The 15,771-nt window shown below is 41.0% G+C and overlaps 1 protein-coding gene across 3 annotated transcripts in view; it reads left to right on the top strand.

Annotated features, from left to right (window-relative positions):
- Positions 1-15,771, top strand: part of LOC122551600 (myosin light chain kinase, smooth muscle-like) — a 422,603-nt gene that overhangs the window by 63,267 nt on the left and 343,565 nt on the right. For all 3 annotated transcript variants that reach the window (XM_043693744.1, XM_043693745.1, XM_043693743.1), the window contains exon 2: positions 8,331-8,476. The gene's annotated coding sequence lies outside the window, so the exon portion shown is untranslated. The remainder of the gene's footprint in view (positions 1-8,330; positions 8,477-15,771) is intronic.

Here is a 15,771-nt window from a genome sequence, read left to right on the forward strand (position 1 = left end):
TTTCCCTTGATCCCTTTAGCCACAAGAGCTACATCCGCCTTCTTCTTGAAAATGCATACTGTTTTGTCCTCAACCACTTTTTCTGGAAGTGAATTCACGCTCTTCACTGTATGAAGAAATTCCTCTTCATCTCAGTGCTAAAAGGCTAACCCCTTATCCTTAAACACAATCCCTGATTCTGGACTTCCCCCACTAGCAGGACCACTTGTCCTGTATCTAATCTGTCTGGTCCTGTTAGAATTTTATAGATTTTTATGAGATCTCCTTCATTCTTCTAAACTCCTGTGAATACAATTCTAACCTAATCGCTCCACATTCGTCAGTCCTGCCATCCCCGGAATCAATTTTGTAAACTTTTGCTACGTTCCCTCGATAGAAAGAACATCTTTACTAAGATGAGGAGATCTAAACTGTACACAATATCCCAGGTGTGACCTCAGCAATGCCCTACAAAATTGCAGCAAGACATTCTTGTTCCTGTACGCAAATCCTTTTACTATGAAGGGCAACATACACTTTGTCTTCTTTACTACACCAGTGCACTTACATTCAGTGACTGGTGCATGAGGACACCCAGATCTCATTAACCATTCCACTCTCTCAATTTACGGTATTCAAATAATAATCTGCCCTCCTATTTTTTCTACTAAACTTGATAACTTTGCAATAATCCACATTATACTGCATCTGCCATGCATTTGGCTGCTCCCTCTGCCTGTTCAAATCACACTATAACATTTCTGCACCCTCCCCATTGTTCATTCTTGCACCCGATTTTGTGTCATTTGCAAATTTTGCGATATTATATTCCATTCCCTCATCTAAATCATTAACATTTATTGTGAGGAGCTGGATTCCTAGTACCAATCCCTGAGGTACTCCACTGGCCACTGCTAGCCATTCGGAAAACAACCCATTTATTCATACTTTTTTTTTCTTGTCAGTTAAGCAATTTTATATCCATCTCAGTACATCATCCCTAATCCTGTGCACTTTACTTTTACACATTAAGGTGGGGCTTCGTCAAAAGTCTGAAAGACCAAATAAATCACATCCACCTGCTCTCCCTGATCAACTCCAATAGGTACATCCTCACAGAATTCCAGGAGATTTGTCAAGCATGATTTCCCTTTTGTAAATCCATGCTGACTATATCTGATTCTATTACTGGTTTCTAATGCTGTGCTATGAAATCCTTGTTAATGGACTCTAGCATAATCGTCATTACTGAAATAATGTCTGTAATTCCCTGTTTTCTCTCTCCCTCCAATTTTAAATAATGGGTTACATTAGCTCCCTTCCAATCTGTCGAGTCTAAAGAATTTTGGAAGATGACCAGCAATGCCTCCAGTATTTCTAGGGCCCCTCCCTTAAGTACTCTGGGACTGGGGATTTATCAGCCTTCAATTCCATCAATATCTCCAATACATTCTCTTTACTTATACAAATTTATTCAGTTCATTCCTCTCACTAAATCCTGCATTCCCCATCATTTCTGGTATGTTATTCATGTCCTTCTTTGCAATACAGAAGCAAAGTGTGAATTTAGTTCATCAGCCATTTTTACCCCATTACAAATTCCTCTTTTTCTAACTGTAACGGACTTAAATTATTTTTCACCAAACTTTTTCTCTTCACATACTGATAGAAGTTTTTATGGTCAGTTCTTATGTTAAACATAAGTTTATAATTTATTTTCCCCGTCTTAATCAATCCCTTAATCATCCTTTGCTGACTTCTAAACTGTTCGTAATCCTCAGATCTATTGCATTTTCTTGCCAATTTGTATGCCTCATTTTTGCATCCAATACAGTCAATAGCTTCCCTTGTAAGCCATGGATTAGCCTCAGTTCTCTTTGTACTCTTATGTCAGACAGAAATAAACAGTTTTTGTAATTCACTCTTTAAATGTTTGCAATTATCTATCCACTGTTATTCCTTTCAGTAGCACTTCCCAATCCGTCATAGCTAACTCATGCCTCTGACTATTGTAGTTACCTTTATTAAGATCCAGGAACCTCGTCTCAGAATCAAATACCATCTTAATGAGAATTCTATCATATTATGGTCCCTCATCCCCAAGAGGTCTCCCACAACAACATTATCAATTATTCCTTTCTCATTTATTAATGCACTTGGAATAATTGCTGGTAGCTTGCTTTTAAAAGTGTAGAAAGAGTTTTTTTTTTAAATAAGGAGCATTTGCAGGTCTTGGATGCCTTTCTGCTGAATATTATCTTGAATTGGATAAGAATGTGAGACCAATACAGCCAAGGAGGGTTTCATCTACCTCAAATCCAGCCAGAAAGACAAGATGGAAGAGCTGGAAAAGAAAGGAGTAGCCAAGAAACTGACAAATCCTTCAGGTTAGATTAGATCAGGTTAGTGATGAAATAAAACTAGAACACTAAGGGGAAAAAGCACAGAGAATACTTGAGGAACTCTGCAGTTCTGGCAGCATCTATGGAAAGAGAAGCAGAGTTAGTGATTCGAGTCTGTTATGACTACTCTTCAATACTTCTTTAGAAACGCAAACGAAAATATTTTAATGAAGCTTTGAAGAGATATTACTACTTTATGCCAACTATTAAATAAATTTTACCATGACTCATCAATGTAAATACTTTTTCCTTTTATTGATCCAGTTGATGGTCACTGGCAATAAAGATGGATGAAAGCAGTTCTTTTAGCGATGTTCTAGATTACATTTAGCAGTTACAGATTGTGGCACATGCCTATTTCTATGATTCCAGAACAGTCTCAATGTAGACAGCGTGAAAGTGAAACTAGCCGATGGATACAGGGACACAACAAAAGAAACCATCGCAGACCTCACTCAGAATTGAGTGCATTTACTAGAGAAAGCTAATAGATGAGCCTGAAGATAAGAAAGAAAATGAGGCAATTGAAAAATTCTGAAGTCAAGTATGTAGGTCATATACTGATAGCAAAAAGACCTCACCTTTGTCCTGACAAGGTGAAAACAATAGCAGATAATGCAGCAACTGACAAAAGTGAAAGCAAGGCAATTAGTTGTTGGATATGTATTCACTGACATCTTCAACCTCTCTTTCCTACAAGCCAAAGCCCCCATCTGCTTCAAGAGGGCCACCATCATCCCTGTACCTAAGAAAGCACATTCAACGTGCCTTAATGACTACCCCCCAGTGACTTTGACCTCCATAGTCATGAAGTGCTTCGAGAGGCTGGTCATGGCCTACATCAACTATGGTCTCCTAGCTTGCCTCGATCACCTGCAGTTTGCCTACTGATGTTTCAGGTTCACAGCAGAAGTAATTTCCTTAGCTCTGCACTCATCCCTGGAACATCTGAAAAACAGTGACACCTACATCAAGCTCCTGCACATCAACAATAGCTCTGCCTTCAATACCATTCCACCTCCAGACTGATTTCAAAACTCTGAGACCGAGGTCTCAGCTCCACCCTCTGCAACTGGATCCTCAGCTTCCTGACTCAAAGACTGCAACCAGTGAAAATGGATAACAGCACTTCCTCCATGATCGCACTCAACACTGGAGCCCCCCCCCAAAGATGTGTCCTCAGCCCCCTATTGTATTCCCTCATGACTGTGTTGCCAGATTTCAAACAAATGCTGTCTACAAGTTTGCCGACAACACCACCGTGGTAGGATGGGTATCAAACAACGATGAGTCAGAATGCAGAAAGGAGATCGAGGGCTTGGTGCCGTGGTGCAATGATAACAATCTGTATCTCAATGTCAGCAAAACTAAAGAGCTGGTCATTGACTTCAGAAAGAAAGGAGGAGAACACGTCCCCATCTATATTGAGAGGGTGGAGAGCGTGACGATAACTGACAACCTGTCCTGGACTTCCTACGTAAATGTGATGGTCAAGAAGGTACCACAATGCCTCTTCTTCCTGAGGCGGGTCGGAAATGTGGCTTGTCCACTTTTACAGATGCACCATAGAAAGCATAATGGCCTGGTATGGCAACAGTCCAGGACCATAAGATAAAAAAAGAGATTGTGTGCACAGCCCAGACCATCATGGAAATGTACCTCCCATCCGTGGACTTCACTTACATGGCCCGATGCCATGGAAAGGCTGCCAATGTTATCAAAGACCCATCGCACCTCTGTAATGCTCTCCTACTACCTCTTCCATCCAGCAGGATTTACAGAAGCCTGAACATATGCACCAGCAGGTTCAAGAAGAATTTCTTCCCTCCCATAATTAGACTGATGAATGGACTGCCTAACTTCAAATAATGCTGATCTTGCTAATATTGATCTTGTCTAATGCATGTCCTGTGCAATGTAACTGGTTTGCCTCTTTCTAGTTTTATTTCACTCTATGATCTATATGTCTTTGCTTACTATGATTTGCCTCTATTGCTTGTAAACAAAACTTTTCAATGTACTTAGGTACACATGACAATAAATCAATCAATCAATGTGATATTTAGAAAAGTTCTTACTTAGTTTATCATCTGGGTGTAAACTCTGAAAACTCACTGCTAAGTATGTGCAGTGGTACAAGAAGCAACTTTTCCACAGATCAAACAATTAGTCATGACAATGCTAGTACAGATTCAATGATGAAGTCACTGTGCAATATAATGTCGGTGAGGCGGGGCTTGGAGAAACTCTTGTGCAGTAAGTGCAGTTACATCAAGCAAACTGAATGATTGTACACCTGTGTTGAGAAAAGGACCCAACTATTGTCCTTAGCTGCAAAACAGTGCCTGGTTAAAGAGGGACAAAGTCAAAATGGAGTCTCACCGCAACCCACTTCAAAGCATGCTCCTCAAACTGCTTCTATCTGTTCAAAAACATCTACAAGCTTGTTCCTATAGCTGCAAAGATATCATCTGGGTGTGAAATCCAAGCAAAGGGAACAGTCATACATTATCAGCATGCTGTTGAGAGCAATATTCCGTACGAATGAAGTTAAGGATGCTAAGATACCGTGAAATCTTCAATCCAACAAGTAAAAGGTAAATAATCTCCGGAAGACATCAACATATCATAGACATTATTCTGAAAGACAAACATCTTGTGCAAATCAAGCAAACTATCCAATAAAATGCAGTTGTCCAGGTGGTGCAGATAGCACAATTGTCACCTAGTGTAAAGGACATAGAGACATTATCCCGAGCAAGATAAGAAAGAGCTGTTGAAGTAATTGAAGCATACATGTCATCAAGGAGTTAAGTCTAGTTTAAGGAAGCTGATACTGACAATGGGATGAAGGACTAGATCAACCATACAGTAATAAATACCAACTAAGTAAGCTGAAGAGCTACTAACGACATATGACATCCCAGTCAGACCGTGGATGAAGCTTGTAATAGACTTCTTTGCCATCACAGGTATCTGTGTCTCAGAACTATAGTATTGTGGCTACCTGGAGTTAGACCATCTGATGTCAAAGACTATCAGTGAGATTGCCGAATGCCTGAAATCACACTTCTCTTGTTACAGCATTCCAGATATTGTGATGAGTAACAATGGCCCACAATTTGTGAATGAAGAATTCAGGTACTTCATAAAGGGTTTGGAAATTCAATATTATACATCATCTCCACACCATCCCTAATCAAACAGAAAGGCTGAGGCAACAGTGAAGGGATTATAAAGCAATTAAACTAATCCAGGACAGACTTGTAAAACCCAGTCTTTGAATGGAGAAATATGTGTCCTGAAAGGCTTGGAAAATAGTCCAGTCCAAAGATGAATGCCATGCCACATCCAAACTATTCTTCTGAAAGTGAAAAGACTGCTGAAGCCACAAATATTAGCAGGCATGTGTGACAAAGTCAAGATGCAATGACAGAAACAAACACAGAGAACACTGAAGAAACTGAGTTGGTCTTCGATTGATATCAAACTAAAATACTAACTCATTTACTGTCTCCACAGAAGCTGCCAGACCTGCTCAGATTCTGCAGCATTTTTTATGTTTGTTTCAGATTTCCAGCATCCGCAGTATTTTGATTTTAGACATAAAGCCATATTTTACCTTGATGAAACTGATGAGCCATTGCCACAGCTGAACAGTGGAGAACCAGTCAATGCACAAACATTCAACATGCTCAACAATTCAGACCATGTGGAAGTTAGAACTTGTGTTGAGCAGTTGTCACTTTGACTGTGTATAGTGAATATGAACGATGAGATATATCATCATGACTGGGATGTTGTGAAACTTGAAAGGGTTCAGAAAAGATTTACAAGGATAATGCCAAGATTGGAGTTTGAGCTATAGGGACAGGCTGAATAGGCTCGGGCTGTTTCCCCTGGATCATTGGAGGCTGAGGGGTGACCTTAGAGAGACTTATAAAATCATGAGGGGCATGGATAGGATAAATAGACAAGGTCTTTTTCCCGGGGTGGGTAAGTCCAGAACTAGAGGGCATAGATTTAGGGTGAGAGGAGAAAGATATAAAAGGGACCTAAGGGGCAACTTCTTTATACAAAGGGTGATTCATTTTTGGAATGAGTTGCCAGAGGAAGTGGTGGAGGCTGGTACAGTTATACCATTTAAAGGGCATCTGGATGGGTAGATGGATAAGAAAAGTTTAAGGGATATGGGCCAGATGCTGGCAAATGGGACACGATTAATTTAGGATATCTGGTTGGCACGAACGAGTTGGACTAAAGAGTCTGTTTTCATGCTGTACATCTCTATGACTCTATGACTGCAGACATCCAGCTGCCTTCACTGCAGCCAGTTGATCATTAGGATGTGATTTCATCGCCAGCACAGAGTACAGAATGACCAAACCCAGAGGATCATGGTCATCCAGCAACAGAAATAGATCAGCAACAAATTACAATGACAACAGCATTTGCCATGGGAACGGCAGTTTCCAGAATTGCAAATTAATCACCCTAGGAATGAGCTGATACCAGGTGACCAACCAATGACAACACACCCATACACACACATGACCATGAGGAGACTCACATGATTTAAACTCTGTGTATGTGTATCAACTGATCGAAGTGAAATTGACTTGAACTATCATGAAGTTTTGTTAACGAATGATCATTTTCATTGTTGACCCTATATTTTGGGTAACTTGTAACTGAAAATGATAGCACATGAAATTTTCTCTTTTTATGAGGAAGAGAATGTTTGAAAAATGCAATTATATTTCGTGCAATGGCTGGCTTGCTGTAGTCATATGACCTCTACCTTTGCCATATGTGCCTTTGATGTGGAGTTGTCAGTGTTGTACTGGGGTGAACAAAGTCAAAAATCACACAAACTTATGGTCTAAACAGGTTTATTTGGAAACACAAGCTTTCCGAGTCTCACACCTTCTTCAGATGCTCCTTCTTCAGAAGGAGCGAGGCTCCAAAAGTTTGTATTTTTAAATAAATCTGTTGGACTATAACCTGGTGTCGAATGAGTAAATGCCATTGTTTGCAGTTTATGGCACACATCATTTGAAGAAAAGACCTAACTTAATCAATCTCCCTGTACAGGACAATACTCAAGAATTAGTCTAATGAACTGCACAGACCACTCACTCCTTGGCCGCACTAATGTTGTGTCTAACTGTAGTAACGCTAGTCTAATACTAGAAGTTATTTGTGGAAAAAGCTAACAAAGCATTCACCTTCCTAATTATTTGCTCTACCTGCATGTTAACTCTCTGTGACACATGAACAAGGAACACAGATCTCTTTGAACGCAAATGTTTCCATTTACCATTCAAAAAATATTTTAATTTTCTTATTTTCTTGCAGAAGTGTACTTCACTAAATTACTGAGAAAATATGATAAAAAAGCAAACACTTTGAACAATTGGTGAGAAACATGTGGTCCGATAATTCAATCCCAGTGTGATATAATCTCATAGTAAAATAGTTATTTGGGGTCGTAAACAATGATAGGGAAGTATGCCACCCATAACTAAATGCAGTCATTTACATAGTTAAACTGAGTCTTCAATGAAATCCACAATTAAATCCCTGCTCTATCTTCAGACATTGTCAGGCTTCAAACTAATCTTAAGCTTTTAGTCACCTGATTAATGGCTAAATGTACTTCACAAGTTGAGAACATTCCATCATGTTTTCACTGCTCACATGATAAGATTTAAAGATTGAATCGCAAGGGCAATACTAAAGACTGTTACCAAAACACGCTTCCTGTAATTTTTATAATAGGAAGTTAGATAATCAAACAGTACAAACATGATTTGTTCTACAAATTTCTCGATGTATTTTGTATTTTGTTTGGGAAACAGGCATTTATTTTTGTAATCATGTATTTTGGATTTAATTTGCTGCTGAAAAATGCTTTTGGAACTTTACTCGCTGTATTTTCTGCACCAGGTAGATACATTGATCCAAACTGCTGCTTTGGAGTAACAAAAGTCTTGAACTTTCTCCCTGCTACAATTTTGGAGAATCACCAGTTACTTCAGGGTAAATATCAGCATTCAAAGCAGAAGAGGGCAGGCATATTGTTTATGATTTAGGTAAGATCCTCAACTTTATATATTATAGTTACAAAGATGTTTGTTTACATAATTGCTGATCAACAACATTGGTCTTGAGAAAAGACTTAGTTGATCCCTACCATCAACATCCTCATCCCCTATCCTCTTGTGCTTGCTAATGTTCATCAGATCCTGGTCAAACAATAATTTGATGTAAAAATTCTCATCCTTCGTTTTAAATTTCTCTATGGCTTCAACACTTTCAGCATCTGTAATCTTATGGGTGTCACTATTAACTTGGCAAAAGTGAGGACTGCAGAGTTGGAGGCTCCCACATTATCCCAGTCCCAAGTCTCCAACATGACACCACCCTCCGGACCTGTCCATTACTCCACCCTCTGACCTATCACCTTCTCCCTCACCTCCATCCACCTATCGCTTTCTCAGCTACCTTCCCCCCATCCCCACCACCCCCTCCCCCATTTATCTCTCAGCCCCGGCCCATAAGCCTCATTCCTGATGAAGGGCTTATGCCCGAAATGTCGACTCTCCTGCTCCTCAGATGCTGCCTGACCTGCTGTGCTTTCCCAGCAATGCACTCTTGATCGTGTCACTATTGACCCAAAGCTCAACTTGTAAATATATTGTGATACAGTGTTGTGGAGGTAATGACCTCATGGTATTATCAGTGCACTGTAAATCAAGCAACCCAGGTAATATTTTGGGGATCTGGATTCGAATCCTGCCACAGCAGGTGGTGGAATTTGAGTTCAATACAAATTTGGAGTCTAATGGTGACCATAAATCTATTGCTGATTGTCAGAAAAAAATCCCATCTGGTTCACTCATGTCTTTTAAGGAAGGAAACTGTCATCCTTACCTTGCCTGGCCTGCATGTGACTCCAGACCCACAGCAATGATTTTTGACAGATTTTTAACTGCCCTTTGGGCAATTAGGGATGGGTAATAAATGCTCGCCGAGCAAACCTAGCCAGTGATGCCCTCACCCCATGAACAAACAAAACCCCTCAATTTACTTATAACTGCATTCTTAAACAACCAAACCTTTGTCCTTTGGTATTCCATTTGTCACAACAATTGTGCAGCTATTCATTCACAAAACTGTGCCCTCACTTTTACCTTTGATGACTTAATACTTAATAAAACTATGGGGTGGATATTACACATCCGTGGTAGGTGTTTTATTGGCAGGGATGGATGGGGGTTATAGTATGTAAAATGCCTTGGGTGTCCAGTATGCCACCTTCTTACCTACCTGCGGCTTCCATTTTACAGATGTGATGCAGGCAGCTTACCCACCACAAGTAAATAAATAAATAACTCTGGGTCAATTGAACTTGCTAAAAGCTGGTTCAACTGGTCAGTTAGCTCAGTTGTCTGGATGGCTTGTTTGCAGTGCTGGGTAAGACCAACAGAATGGGTTTTGTTGAATGTATTGACTGTACTAGCTGAAGTTACCATGAAAGGCCCTACTTAATCGACCTTGCCTGATGTGTGGTCACTCTTTTGTTAAACCACCACCAGTTGTGTCCTTTTAATGAGAAAGTAGCCTTATAGTCCTCTGGGACTATACCTTCAGTCTTTGTTCACAGGACCTTGTGAGTTGGTTCTTGTACTGATCAGAACGTTGATTCTCTGCCTTCTTTTCTGCAGATGTTTGCACTGATTCACAAGAGGCACTGGGTGGCTGGTCCTTTTATTAAAGTTCTCTGACTTTTGACGAAATGTCACAGCTTACAGCAAGTGCTAAAGGAAAGATAAACTAGTTTTCTTCAGGCTTAAAGTGGCTTTTTTGCAAGGAACAGAGAAAGAGAGTCCTGGGCTGGTGCTCATCTGAACAGCTTCCGTGTATCTTGTTCACAGCCTGAGGCTGTTCAGCTACCTGATAACAATTCACGTCATTGCTGACAGCCAGAAGACCTTTGTCACTAATCACTGGTCACTAGTCCATAAACAATCATAACTTGTTGCCAACAAAAGCTCCATTTGTACAAAATTCTTTGGCTTCAGTTTGTCTGCAACCACAAATTTGAGTGAGCAGCTGTACAAACTATGTTCACAATGCAAACTAAATTGTTTGCTTTCAACCCATGCAGCAATCCTTGCAATCGCTGGTTAAAACATTTCCTTTCTAATTTCAGTCTCTTTAAAAAACACAAAAAAATAAAACAGCATAATCTTTATAGCACCCTATTAAAAACGTGTTTACAAGTTCAGCCAGGAAGAGGTATACTGTCTTTGGAGCATGTTCTTTGCCTATTGGAGGCAGTCCCCCAAACCAGATAGTACCGACTCTCCTTTCTTCCTATCTACATATTGTGAACAATAGTCTGCATAAGGGAAATGTTTGAAAGATGAATTGAAATGGTCTTCCTCCCAATGTCAAACTATGACTGCCATCCACCTCCCTGATAGACCCTTATGCTCACCCATAAAAGTTATGGCGCTTCAATGCCCATTCACCCCCTGTATACTGTATAGCAGCAATGAACACTGTAGTGTCAATTGGATGTATAAAAATGCTTTAATAAAAGTAGTCACTATTTAGTTACTTCCAACTTTCTTAACTTCTGTGCAAACTATGGTTCACAATGTACCTTTAAAAATAATGCAATTTTCCACAAATCAATAAAAGTATCAATCATCCAGACACTTTCAGTATCCACAAGAAATACTGCAAACACTTCAAATCTTATGTAAATACATGTTGTGCATTTGTCAGAACTGTCAATAAAGCAATATTTTCCCCAGAGTTGAGCTTTTTCTAATGGATATCTAAGCATTCAACCTAGCAATGTTGTACATTCTTGGCTTGGCAAGGTGGGTTAATATTCATCTTTCGTCCTGTTACACTCTCTACTGACAGAAAGTCAAACGTCCAGTTAATAGCTGAATGAAGGATATTTTAATACTCTTGCTGAGATAAATGCCTAACAAAACACTATTACCACAAAAACTCAACTAATAGTCGATCTCATGTAAAAGTCAACCCCCTATTTTTGGCCAATTAATCTGGAATTTACCATACATCTGGTGTAAAAGTCGACGCCAATTCTTCACAGATAACAGATCAATGTTTATGAGTCAGTGTGCCAGCCATCACATCCTGCTCCAGCTTTCCAGTCTGCTGGTTGTTTCACTCCGCTCCTGGTCTTGCAGCCCGGTGGCTGTAGTGTTCTGCTCCGGGTTTTCAAAATTACCATATTTTCTTTCCTCTCTTTATTTGTTGAGTGATCAGTTGGGCTTCTGCTAATGATACAGTATGAATTTGACAGCAAAAGTAGTATCCATGTAATAGTCGACACCATAAATTTAACCTTAAAAATTAGTCAAAAAACATTTGACTATTATTATATGGTAACTAAGCACAATTTATTTTTGTAGGCAACTTTTTTTTAAACTCCAAAGAGGTTCCCATTTAACTTTTAACATGACTAAAATTTTCTGCTGTGTTTATATTTTACATGGTTTCTTAAGTGAACTAATGATCCTCCAGGTGCCAATTCAAAATGATTCTCTGCTCCCAATTGCTTCTTTTTCACTTTGTCAACTGAGTAACCTCTGACTCCAGAACTGACTGGAGACTGGCTGTCACTGGAGACTTTTTCATTCCAGCCAAGCTAGGTTCAATCCATTTTTAGCCTCTTCAACTCAGTTTCCTCAGTGTGAGTGCAAACTCTTACCCAGGTTCTACATTGTGAATAATCAGGTCAGCAGTTTATTTGGTTCAGTGCAGGACTTGCTGCATCTACTGCTTGTTCTCTGCTCCCCAGATGGCTGAAGATTGTACCCAAACGAAAGCTGCTGTCTTTCAGTGATCTTCATGGATTTGTAGGGAAACCTGTAGCCTAATCTCAAAAAGATTTCCTCTACTCCCTTCCCCGTGGCAACATGAAATAAATTAATCCAAGATCTGTGTAGAAAAGCTAATTAACTATCTTTGATGTCAGCTCCTTTTCCTCTTGGAAGTCAATGACTAATTTATAGCACAACTGTTTATAGCCTGATACTAAGAGCATTTACTGTGACTTTGGGTGTCTTACTGGCTACTCATGGTATTCTCAGGACTGAGTGTGTCTGTCTCAAAGCACCAATATTTTTCATCTTCTTCTCAGTAAAACAATTCAAGCCTTCCTTTGATCTTTAACAATCAAAGCACCTAAGTTTATTGTCAGGCAGACTGTGGGCCAGTTTTCTTGATGCTCTTCATTTATTCTAAATTTAAAAATACAATTCCTACAAGTAACAATCTTATATGTGGGTGGCACGGTGGCACAGTGGTTAGCACTGCTGCCTCACAGCGCCAGATACCCGGGTTCAATTCCCGCCTCAGGCGACTGACTGTGTGGAGTTTGCACGTTCTCCCCGTGTCTGCGTGGGTTTCCTCAGGGTGCTCCGGTTTCCTCCCACAGTTCAACGATGTGCAGGCCAGGTGAATTGGCCATGCTAAATTGTCCGTAGTGTTAGGTAAGGGGTAAATGTAGGGTTATGGGTGGGTTGCGCTTCGGTGGGTCGGTGTGGACTTGTTGGGCCGAAGGGCCTGTTTCCACACTGTAAAGTAATCTAATCTAATCTAAAAAGCCTTCTAATTGTAACAGTATGAAAAGAAGTCCACTGAATTCAATTACAGCAATACTTTTCCAATTAAAACAGAATCTCAGTTACAGACTTAAAAATGGTGTTCTGTTAGTTTCAATTAACCTCTTGTGCCACACCACATTTGCTTCCTCTTTCCGGTTTAACTAAATTGTGCCAAAGTGATCTTTTGACCATTTAAATCCATTTGGAAAGAAAAACATTAATGTTAAAAGTACTGTTTTAAAGCATTGTATTCACACAAGCTTAATCCACTGGGCTTTGAAATGATAGGCAGTTATGCTAATCAGCTAGCTTTGATGTAGTTTCCCTACATACTGCTGGTGACGGGTTCTTCGCTAGCTTGTCTTAATGCTTGATAAATGACTTCTAGCCATTGTGTTGGAGAATCATTGGTCCTGGGTGTTCAGCAGGGGATCTGGCAGGCTTTACTTTTCTAGCCATGAACGGAAAGAGATAAAACACAGAGACAGGCACACGTAATGAAGCAGAAAGAGAACAGAAAAAGGCAGCAGACAAGGGAAGGTAGTCAAATCAGACAACATACTGATGTGGGGAAGTGAGGCATTTTGTCAAAGACAAGTCTTACAAACTGAATTAAATGAGTCACATAACTTTATTTTGAGCATATTGACTGTTATGAAGTGCCATCACCCCAAATGTTCCCCATTGGAGAGAATGAAGAGGTATAAGTGTGAAATATGGTCTTAGTCCGTATCTCAAAGAGTTTTTCCACTGTTCCCATCTGTTCACAGATAATAATTTGCTATTATTAGTGTGGCACTGTAGCTCAGTGGTTAGCACAGTTGCCCTCGTAGTGTCAGAGACCTAGTTTCAATTCAGCCTCAGGCAACTGCCTATATGGAGTTTGCACATTCTCCTAGTGTCTGCATGGGTTTCCTCCAGGTGCTCCAGTTTTCTCCCACAGTCCAAAGCTGTGTCGGTTAGGTGGATTGGTCATGCTAAATTGCTCATCTTGTCCAGGGGTGTGCAGGCTAGGTGGGTTAGAGTCGTTAAATGTGGAGCTAGAAAAAGCACAGCAGGTCAAGCAGCATCAGAGGAGCAGGACAATCAACATTTCATTAGGACTGGGGTGGTGGGAAGGGGTTGAGAAATAAATAGAGGGAGGAGAGTGGGGTTGGGGGAGAGATAGTTGGATGCAGTTATTAAGTGAGATTGGTCAGTGTGTGTGGGGGGGTGGGTGAAGTGGATGTGGGTGTCAGGAAGATTGTCAGGTTAAGAGGGTGGGGTGGAGATGGAGGGTTGGACCTAGGATGAGGTGGGAAGGGGGAGATTTGGAATTTAATGACTTCTTGTTGAGGCCATAGGTTTGTAAGCCCCTGAGACAGATGACGAGATATTCTTCCTCCAGTTTGCATGTGGCCTAATTTTGACGGTGGAAGAGGCCCAGGATGGGCATGTCATTGGGGGAGTGGGAGGAGGAGTTGAAATGGCTGGCAACGGGGAGGTGGGGTTGATTGGAGCGTGCGGACCATGGATGTTCCCTGAACTGGTTCTCGAGTTTGCGCTCAGTCTCTCCGATTTACAGGAGACCACTTCAGGAGCAACAGATGCAGTAAACCAGGTCAGAGGAAATGCAGGTGAATCTCTGCTGGACTTGGAATGATTCTTTGGGATCTTGGACAGATGTAAGACGGGAGGTGTGAGGCAGGTGTTGCACCTGCTGCAGCTGCAGGGAAAGATGCCAGATGTGGAAGCGAGGTTGGTAGGGAGTGAAGACCTCATGAGGGAGTCGTGGAGAAAACAGTCCCTATGGAAAGCAGATAGGGGTAGGGAAGGAAATATCTTTTGGTGGTGGGGTCAGATTGCAGATGGCGGAAATGGCAGAGGATGATGCTTTGGATTTGGAGATCAGTGGTGTGGAATGTGAGGGACCAGAGGAACTTTGTCCTTGTTGTGGGTGATCTGGTGGCTGGGGGGTGTTGAGGCAGAGGTGTGGGAAATGGAGTAGATGGGCATCGTTGATCACTGGGGAGGGGAAATTATGGACCTTGAAGTGGGAGGCTGTTTGGAATGTCCTGGAGTAGAATCACTCATCCTTTGAGCAGATACGGTGGAGGCTGAGGATTTGGGAATCTGGAATTGCATTTTTTGGGAGGGGGGATGTGGTGGGAGGAGGTGAAGTTGAGGTAGCTGTGGGAGTTAATTGGTTTGAAATAGATGTCGGTGTTAAGTCATTTTAAAGGTTAGCCATGGGAAATTAAGGGTTACAGGGTGGGTGGGATGTTCTTTAGAGGGTCAGTGTGCACCCAATGGGCTGCATGATCTGCTTCAAACTGTAGGGATTCTATGTTTCGACATGGTCTTGTCTATAATTCACTGTTGTCAACAGGTAAATAATTTTAGTCTGGATTAGAGGTGCTGGAAGAGCACAGCAGTTCAGGCAGCATCCGAGGAACAGTAAAATTGACGTTTCGGGCAAAAGCCCTTCATCAGGAATACAGGCAGAGAGCCTGAAGGGTGGAGAGATAAATGAGAGGAGGGTGGGGATGGGGAGAAAGTAGCATAGAGTACAATAGGTGAGTGGGGGAGGGGATGAAGGTGATAGGTCGGGAGAGGGTGGAGTGGAGCATCTGCAGTCATTGTTTTTACCTGGTAAATAATTTTAGCCCATTTCTTGTCTACACTTTAACCATGCAAACCCATAGCTGTAGCATCTCACTGAGTACCTAAGGAAATTGTTTCCAACTGAGTTT

This window comes from Chiloscyllium plagiosum, chromosome 7 (genome assembly GCF_004010195.1).
Source record: "Chiloscyllium plagiosum isolate BGI_BamShark_2017 chromosome 7, ASM401019v2, whole genome shotgun sequence".
NCBI classification, from domain to species: Eukaryota; Metazoa; Chordata; class Chondrichthyes; order Orectolobiformes; family Hemiscylliidae; genus Chiloscyllium; species Chiloscyllium plagiosum.